Consider the following 9,356-nt stretch of genomic DNA (forward strand, 5'->3'; position numbering starts at 1 on the left):
ACTGCGCATCTCCTGCCGCTTTTTCTGCTCTGCTCGTCGGCGTCAGCGACTGTGCTGACCCTGCTGCTGTTTTCTGCTCTGCTCGTCGGCGTCTGCGACTGCGCATCTCCCTCTGCTGTTTTTTGCTCTGCTCGTCGGCGTCGGCGACTGCGCTGATCCTGCTGCTGTTTTCTGCTCTGCTCATCGGCGACTGCGCTGGTCCTTCTGCTGTTTTCTGCACTGCTCATCGGCGTTGGCGACTGCGTTGATCCTGCTGCTGTTTTCTGCCCTGCTCATTGGCGTCTGCGACTGCACATCTCCTGCTGCTTTTTTCTGCTCTGCTCGTCAGCGTCAGCGACTGCGCTGACCCTGCTGCTGTTTTCTGCTCTGATCGTCTGCGACTGCACATCTCCTGCTGCTGTTTTTTGCTCTGCTCGTCGGCGTCAGCGACTGCGCTGATCCTGCTGCTGTTTTTTGCTCTGCTCGTTGGCGACTGCGCTGGTCCTGCTGCTGTTTTCTGCTCTGCTCATCGGCATCGGCTACTGCGCTGATCCTCCTGCTGTTTTCTGCTCTGCTTGTCTGCGTCAGCGAATGCGCTGATCCTGCTGCTGTTTCCTGCTCTGCTTGTCGCTGTCGGCGAATGCGCTGGTCCTGCTGCTGTGTTCTTCTCTGCTCGTCGGCGTCTGCTCTGCTCGTCGGCGTCTGCGACTGCGCTGGTCCTGCTGCTGTATTCTGCTCTGCTCATCGGCGACTGCGCTGGTCCTGCTGGTGTTTTCTGCACTGCTCATCGGCGTCTGCGACTGCACTGGTCCTGCTGTTGTTTTCGCCTCTGCTCGTCGGCGCCTGTGACTGCGCTTGTCCTGCTGCTGTTTTCTGCTCTGCTCGACGGCGACTGCGCTGGTCTTGCTGCTGTTTTCTGCACTGCTCATCGGCGTCGGCGACTGTGCTGATCCTGCTGCTGTTTTCTGCTCTGCTCGTAGGCGTCGGAGACTGCGCTGGTCATGCTGCTGTTTTCTGCACTGCTCATCGGCGTCTGTGACTGCGCTGGTCCTGCTGCTGTTTTCTGCTCTGCTCATGTGCGTAGGCGACTGCGTTGATCCTGCTGCTGTTTTCTGCTCTGCTCATTGGCATCTGCGACTGCGCATCTCCTGCTGCTGTTTTTTGCTCTGCTCGTCGGCGACTGCGCTGTTCCTACTGCTGTTTTCTGCTCTGCTCATCGGCGTCGGCTACTGCGCTGATCCTTCTGCTGTTTTCTGCTCTGCTTGTCTGCGTTAGTGAATGCGCTGATCCTGCTGCTGTTTCCTGCTCTGCTCGTCGCCGTCGGCGACTGCGCTGGTCCTGCTGTTGTTTACTGCTCTGATCGTCGGCGTCGGCGACTGCGCTGGTCCTGCTGCTGTTTTCTTCTCTGCTCGTCGGCGTCTGCTCTGCTCGTCGGCGTCTGCGACTGCGCTGGTCCTGCTGGTGTTTTCTGCACTGCTCATTGGCGTCGGCGGCTGCGCTGGTCCTGCTGTTGTTTTCGCCTCTGCTCGTCGGCGTCTGCGACTGCGCATCTCCTGCTGCTGTTTTTTGCTCTGCTCGTCGGCGTTGGCGACTGCGCTGATCCTGCTGCTGTTTTCTGCTCTGCTCGTCGGCGACTGCACTGGACCTGCTGCTGTTTTCTGCTCTGCTCATTGGCGTCGGCGACTTTGCTGGTCCTGCTGCTGTTTTCTGCACTGCTCATCGGTGTCGACGACTGCGCTGATCCTGCTGCTGTTTTCTGCTCTGCTCGTCGGCGACTGCGCTGGACCTGCTGCTGTTTTCTGCACTGCTCATTGGCGTCGGCGACTGCGTTGATCCTGCTGCTGTTTTCTGCTCTGCTCGTTGGCGTCTGCGACTGCGCATCTCCTGCCGCTTTTTTCTGCTCTGCTCGTCGGCGTCAGCGACTGTGCTGATCCTGCTGCTGTTTTCTGCTCTGCTCGTCGGCGTCTGCGACTGCGCATCTCCCTCTGCTGTTTTTTGCTCTGCTCGTCGGCGTCGGCGACTGCACATCTCCTGCTGCTGTTTTTTGCTCTGCTCGTTGGCGACTGCGCTGGTCCTGCTGCTGTTTTCTGCTCTGCTCATCGGCATCGGCTACTGCGCTGATCCTGCTGCTGTTTTCTGCTCTGCTTGTCTGCGTGAGCGAATGCGCTGATCCTGCTGCTGTTTCCTGCTCTGCTTGTCGCTGTCGGCGAATGCGCTGGTCCTGCTGCTGTGATCTTCTCTGCTCGTCGGCGTCTGCTCTGCTCGTCGGCGTCTGCGACTGCGCTGGTCCTGCTGCTGTATTCTGCTCTGCTCATCGGCGACTGCGCTGGTCCTGCTGGTGTTTTCTGCACTGCTCATCGGCGTCTGCGACTGCACTGGTCCTGCTGTTGTTTTCGCCTCTGCTCGTCGGCGTCTGTGACTGCGCTTGTCCTGCTGCTGTTTTCTGCTCTGCTCGACGGCGACTGCGCTGGTCTTGCTGCTGTTTTCTGCACTGCTCATCGGCGTCGGCGACTGTGCTGATCCTGCTGCTGTTTTCTGCTCTGCTCGTAGGCGTCGGCGACTGCGCTGGTCATGCTGCTGTTTTCTGCACTGCTCATCGGCGTCTGTGACTGCGCTGGTCCCGCTGCTGTTTTCTGCTCTGCTCATGTGCGTAGGCGACTGCGTTGATCCTGCTGCTGTTTTCTGCTCTGCTCATTGGCATCTGCGACTGCGCATCTCCTGCTGCTGTTTTTTGCTCTGCTCGTCGGCGACTGCGCTGTTCCTACTGCTGTTTTCTGCTCTGCTCATCGGCGTCGGCTACTGCGCTGATCCTTCTGCTGTTTTCTGCTCTGCTTGTCTGCGTTAGTGAATGCGCTGATCCTGCTGCTGTTTCCTGCTCTGCTCGTCGCCGTCGGCGACTGCGCTGGTCCTGCTGTTGTTTTCTGCTCTGATCGTCGGCGTCGGCGACTGCGCATCTCCTGCTGCTGTTTTTTTCTCTGCTCGTCGGCTTTGGCGACTGCGCTGATCCTGCTGTTGTTTTCTGCTCTGCTCGTCGGCGACTGCACTGGACCTGCTGCTGTTTTCTGCTCTGCTAATTGGCGTCGGCAACTGCGCTGATCCTGCTGCTGTTTTCTGCTCTGCTCATCGGCGTCGGCGACTGCGTTGATCCTGCTGCTGTTTTCTGCTCTGCTTGTTGGCGTCTGCGACTGCCCATCTCCTGCTGCTTTTTTCTGCTCTGCTCGTCGGCGTCAGCGACTGCGCTGATCCTGCTGCTGTTTTCTGCTCTGCTCATTGGCGTCTGCGACAGCGCATCTCCTGCTGCTGTTTTTTGCTCTGCTCGTCGGCGTCGGCGACTGCGCTGATCCTGCTGCTGTTTTCTGCTCTGCTCATCGGCGACTGCGCTGGTCTTGCTGCTGTTTTCTGCACTGCTCATCGAAGTTGGCGACTGCGTTGATCCTGCTGCTGTTTTCTGCTCTGCTCATTGGCGTCTGCGACTGCGCATCTCCTGCTGCTTTTTTCTGCTCTGCTCGTCAGCGTCAGCGACTGCGCTGACCCTGCTGCTGTTTTCTGCTCTGATCGTCTGCGACTGCGCATCTACTGCTGCTGTTTTTTGCTCTGCTCGTCGGCGTCGGTGACTGCTCTGATCCTGCTGCTGTTTTCTGCTCTGCTCGTCGGCGATTGCGCTGGTCCTGCTGCTGTTTTCTGCTCTGCTCGTCGGCGTCGGCAACTGCGCTGGTCCTGCTGCTGTTTTCTGCTCTGCTCATCGGCGTCGGCTACTGCGCTGATCCTGCTGCTATTTTCTGCTCTGCTCATCGGTGTCAGCGACTGGGCTGATCCTGCTGCTGTTTTCTGCTCTGCTCGTCGGCATCGGGGACTGCGCTGGTCCTGCTGCTGTTTTCTGCTCTGCTCGTTGGCGTCTGCGACTGCTCATCTCCTGCCGCTTTTTTCTGCTCTGCTCGTCGGCGTCAGCGACAGCGCTGATACTGCTGCTGTTTTCTGCTCTGCTCGTCGGCGTCTGCGACTGCGCATCTCCTGCTGCTGTTTTTTGCTCTGCTCGTCGGCGTCGGCGACTGCGCTGATCCTGCTGCTGTTTTCTGCTCTGCTCATCGGCGTCTGCGACTGCGCATCTCCTGCTGCTGTTTTTTGCTCTGCTCGTCGGCGTCGGCGACTGCGCTGATCCTGCTGCTGTTTTCTGCTCTGCTCATCGGCGACTGCGCTGGTCTTGCTGCTGTTTTCTGCACTGCTCATCGGCGTTGGCGACTGCGTTGATCCTGCTGCTGTTTTCTGCTCTGCTCATTGGCGTCTGCGACTGCGCATCTCCTGCTGCTTTTTTCTGCTCTGCTCGTCAGCGTCAGCGACTGCGCTGACCCTGCTGCTGTTTTCTGCTCTGATCGTCTGCGACTGCACATCTACTGCTGCTGTTTTTTGCTCTGCTCATCGGCATCTGCGACTGCACTGGTCCTGCTGTTGTTTTCGCCTCTGCTCGTCGGCGTCTGTGACTGCGCTTGTCCTGCTGCTGTTTTCTGCTCTGCTCGACGGCGACTGCGCTGGTCTTGCTGCTGTTTTCTGCACTGCTCATCGGCGTCGGCGACTGTGCTGGTCCTGCTGCTGTTTTCTGCTCTGCTCGTAGGCGTCGGCGACTGCGCTGGTCATGCTGCTGTTTTCTGCACTGCTCATCGGCGTCTGTGACTGCGCTGGTCCTGCTGCTGTTTTCTGCTCTGCTCATGTGCGTAGGCGACTGCGTTGATCCTGCTGCTGTTTTCTGCTCTGCTCATTGGCATCTGTGACTGCGCATCTCCTGCTGCTGTTTTTTGCTCTGCTCGTCGGCGACTGCGCTGTTCCTACTGCTGTTTTCTGCTCTGCTCATCGGCGTCGGCTACTGCGCTGATCCTTCTGCTGTTTTCTGCTCTGCTTGTCTGCGTTAGTGAATGCGCTGATCCTGCTGCTGTTTCCTGCTCTGCTCGTCGCCGTCGGCGACTGCGCTGGTCCTGCTGTTGTTTTCTGCTCTGATCGTCGGCGTCGGCGACTGCGCTGGTCCTGCTGCTGTTTTCTTCTCTGCTCGTCGGCGTCTGCTCTGCTCGTCGGCGTCTGCGACTGCGCTGGTCCTGCTGGTGTTTTCTGCACTGCTCATCGGCGTCGGTGGCTGCGCTGGTCCTGCTGTTGTTTTCGCCTCTGCTCGTCGGCGTCTGCGACTGCGCATCTCCTGCTGCTGTTTTTTGCTCTGCTCGTCGGCGTTGGCGACTGCGCTGATCCTGCTGCTGTTTTCTGCTCTGCTCGTCGGCGACTGCACTGGACCTGCTGCTGTTTTCTGCTCTGCTAATTGGCGTCGGCGACTGCGCTGATCCTGCTGCTGTTTTCTGCTCTGCTCATCGGCGTCGGCGACTGCGTTGATCCTGCTGCTGTTTTCTGCTCTGCTTGTTGGCGTCTGCGACTGCCCATCTCCTGCTGCTTTTTTCTGCTCTGCTCGTCGGCGTCAGCGACTGCGCTGATCCTGCTGCTGTTTTCTGCTCTGCTCATTGGCGTCTGCGACAGGGCATCTCCTGCTGCTGTTTTTTGCTCTGCTCGTCGGCGTCGGCGACTGCGCTGATCCTGCTGCTGTTTTCTGCTCTGCTCATCGGCGACTGCGCTGGTCTTGCTGCTGTTTTCTGCACTGCTCATCGGCGTTGGCGACTGCGTTGATCCTGCTGCTGTTTTCTGCTCTGCTCATTGGCGTCTGCGACTGCGCATCTCCTGCTGCTTTTTTCTGCTCTGCTCGTCAGCGTCAGCGACTGCGCTGACCCTGCTGCTGTTTTCTGCTCTGATCGTCTGCGACTGCGCATCTACTGCTGCTGTTTTTTGCTCTGCTCGTCGGCGTCGGCGACTGCTCTGATCCTGCTGCTGTTTTCTGCTCTGCTCGTCGGCGACTGCGCTGGTCCTGCTGCTATTTTCTGCTCTGCTCATCGGTGTCAGCGACTGGGCTGATCCTGCTGCTGTTTTCTGCTCTGCTCGTCGGCATCGGGGACTGCGCTGGTCCTGCTGCTGTTTTCTGCTCTGCTCGTTGGCGTCTGCGACTGCTCATCTCCTGCCGCTTTTTTCTGCTCTGCTCGTCGGCGTCAGCGACAGCGCTGATCCTGCTGCTGTTTTCTGCTCTGCTCGTCGGCGTCTGCGACTGCGCATCTCCTGCTGCTGTTTTTTGCTCTGCTCGTCGGCGTCGGCGACTGCGCTGATCCTGCTGCTGTTTTCTGCTCTGCTCATCGGCGACTGCGCTGGTCTTGCTGCTGTTTTCTGCAATGCTCATCGGCGTTGGCGACTGCGTTGATCCTGCTGCTGTTTTCTGCTCTGCTCATTGGCGTCTGCGACTGCGCATCTCCTGCTGCTTTTTTCTGCTCTGCTCGTCAGCGTCAGCGACTGCGCTGACCCTGCTGCTGTTTTCTGCGACTGCGCATCTACTGCTGCTGTTTTTTGCTCTGCTCGTCGGCGTCGGCGACTGCGCTGATCCTGCTGCTGTTTTCTTCTCTGCTCGTCGGCATCGGGGACTGCGCTGGTCCTGCTGCTGTTTTCTGCTCTGCTCGTCGGCGTTGGCGACTGCGCTGATCCTGCTGCTGTTTTCTGCTCTGCTCGTCGGCGACTGCACTGGACCTGCTGCTGTTTTATGCACTGCTCATCGGCGTCGGCGACTGCGTTGATCCTGCTGCGGTTTTCTGCTCTGCTCGTTGTCGTCTGCGACTGCGCATCTCCTGCCGCTTTTTTCTGCTCTGCTCGTCGGCGTCAGCGACAGCGCTGATCCTGCTGCTGTTTTCTGCTCTGCTCGTCGGCGTCTGCGACTGCGCATCTCCTGCTGCTGTTTTTTGCTCTGCTCGTCGGCGTCGGCGACTGCACTGATCCTGCTGCTGTTTTCTGCTCTGCTCGTCGGCGTCGGCCACTGCGCTGATCCTGCTGCTGTTTTCTGCTCTGCTCATCGGCGACTGCGCTGGTCTTGCTGCTGTTTTCTGCACTGCTCATCGGCGTTGGCGACTGCGTTGATCCTGCTGCTGTTTTCTGCTCTGCTCATTGGCGTCTGCGACTGCGCATCTCCTGCTGCTTTTTTCTGCTCTGCTCGTCAGCGTCAGCGACTGCGCTGACCCTGCTGCTGTTTTCTGCTCTGATCGTCTGCGACTGCGCATCTACTGCTGCTGTTTTTTGCTCTGCTCGTCGGCGTCGGCGACTGCGCTGATACTGCTGCTGTTTTCTGCTCTGCTCGTCGGCGACTGCGCTGGTCCTGCTGCTGTTTTCTGCTCTGCTCGTCGGCGTCGGCAACTGCGCTCGTCCTGCTGCTGTTTTCTGCTCTGCTCATCGGCCTCGGCTACTGCGCTGATCCTGCTGCTATTTTCTGCTCTGCTCATCGGTGTCAGCGACTGGGCTGATCCTGCTGCTGCTTTCTGCTCTGCTCGTCGGCATCGCGCACTGCGCTGGTCCTGCTGCTGTTTTCTGCTCTGCTCATCAGCGTCTGCGACTGCGCATCTCCTGCTGCTGTTTTTTGCTCTGCTCGTCGGCGTCGGCGACTGCGCTGATCCTGCTGCTGTTTTCTGCTCTGCTCATCAGCGTCTGCGACTGCGCATCTCCTGCTGCTGTTTTTTGCTCTGCTCGTCGGCGACTGCGCTGATCCTGCTGCTGTTTTCTGCTCTGCTCATCGGCGACTGCGCTGGTCTTGCTGCTGTTTTCTGCAATGCTCATCGGCGTTGGCGACTGCGTTGATCCTGCTGCTGTTTTCTGCTCTGCTCATTGGCGTCTGCGACTGCGCATCTCCTGCTGCTTTTTTCTGCTCTGCTCGTCAGCGTCAGCGACTGCGCTGACCCTGCTGCTGTTTTCTGCTCTGATCGTCTGCGACTGCGCATCTACTGCTGCTGTTTATTGCTCTGCTCGTCGGCGTCGGCGACTGCGCTGATCCTGCTGCTGTTTTCTTCTCTGCTCGTCGGCATCGGGGACTGCGCTGGTCCTGCTGCTGTTTTCTGCTCTGCTCGTCGGCGTTGGCGACTGCGCTGATCCTGCTGCTGTTTTCTGCTCTGCTCGTCGGCGACTGCACTGGACCTGCTGCTGTTATCTGCTCTGCTCGTCGGCGACTGCGCTGATCCTGCTGCTGTTTTCTGCTCTGCTCATCAGCGTCTGCGACTGCGCATCTCCTGCTGCTGTTTTTTGCTCTGCTCGTCGGCGTCGGCGACTGCGCTGATCCTGCTGCTGTTTTCTGCTCTGCTCATCGGCGACTGCGCTGGTCTTGCTGCTGTTTTCTGCAATGCTCATCGGCGTTGGCGACTGCGTTGATCCTGCTGCTGTTTTCTGCTCTGCTCATTGGCGTCTGCGACTGCGCATCTCCTGCTGCTTTTTTCTGCTCTGCTCGTCAGCGTCAGCGACTGGGCTGACCCTGCTGCTGTTTTCTGCTCTGATCGTCTGCGACTGCGCATCTACTGCTGCTGTTTTTTGCTCTGCTCGTCGGCGTCGGCGACTGCGCTGATCCTGCTGCTGTTTTCGTCTCTGCTCGTCGGCATCGGGGACTGCGCTGGTCCTGCTGCTGTTTTCTGCTCTGCTCGTCGGCGTTGGCGACTGCGCTGATCCTGCTGCTGTTTTCTGCTCTGCTCGTCGGCGACTGCACTGGACCTGCTGCTGTTTTCTGCACTGCTCATCGGCGTCGGCGACTGCGTTGATCCTGCTGCGGTTTTCTGCTCTGCTCGTTGGCGTCTGCGCATCTCCTGCCGCTTTTTTCTGCTCTGCTCGTCGGCGTCAGCGACAGCGCTGATCCTGCTGCTGTTTTCTGCTCTGCTCGTCGGCGTCTGCGACTGCGCATCTCCTGCTGCTGTTTTTTGCTCTGCTCGTCGGCGTCGGCGACTGCACTGATCCTGCTGCTGTTTTCTGCTCTGCTCGTCGGCGTCGGCCACTGCGCTGATCCTGCTGCTGTTTTCTGCTCTGCTCATCGGCGACTGCGCTGGTCTTGCTGCTGTTTTCTGCACTGCTCATCGGCGTTGGCGACTGCGTTGATCCTGCTGCTGTTTTCTGCTCTGCTCATTGGCGTCTGCGACTGCGCATCTCCTGCTGCTGTTTTCTGCTCTGCTCGTCAGCGTCAGCGACTGCGCTGACCCTGCTGCTGTTTTCTGCTCTGATCGTCTGCGACTGCGCATCTACTGCTGCTGTTTTTTGCTCTGCTCGTCGGCGTCGGCGACTGCGCTGATACTGCTGCTGTTTTCTGCTCTGCTCGTCGGCGACTGCGCTGGTCCTGCTGCTGTTTTCTGCTCTGCTCGTCGGCGTCGGCAACTGCGCTCGTCCTGCTGCTGTTTTCTGCTCTGCTCATCGGCCTCGGCTACTGCGCTGATCCTGCTGCTATTTTCTGCTCTGCTCATCGGTGTCAGCGACTGGGCTGATCCTGCTGCTGCTTTCTGCTCTGCTCGTCG

This window comes from Nothobranchius furzeri, chromosome 8 (assembly GCF_043380555.1).
Source record: "Nothobranchius furzeri strain GRZ-AD chromosome 8, NfurGRZ-RIMD1, whole genome shotgun sequence".
NCBI classification, from domain to species: Eukaryota; Metazoa; Chordata; class Actinopteri; order Cyprinodontiformes; family Nothobranchiidae; genus Nothobranchius; species Nothobranchius furzeri.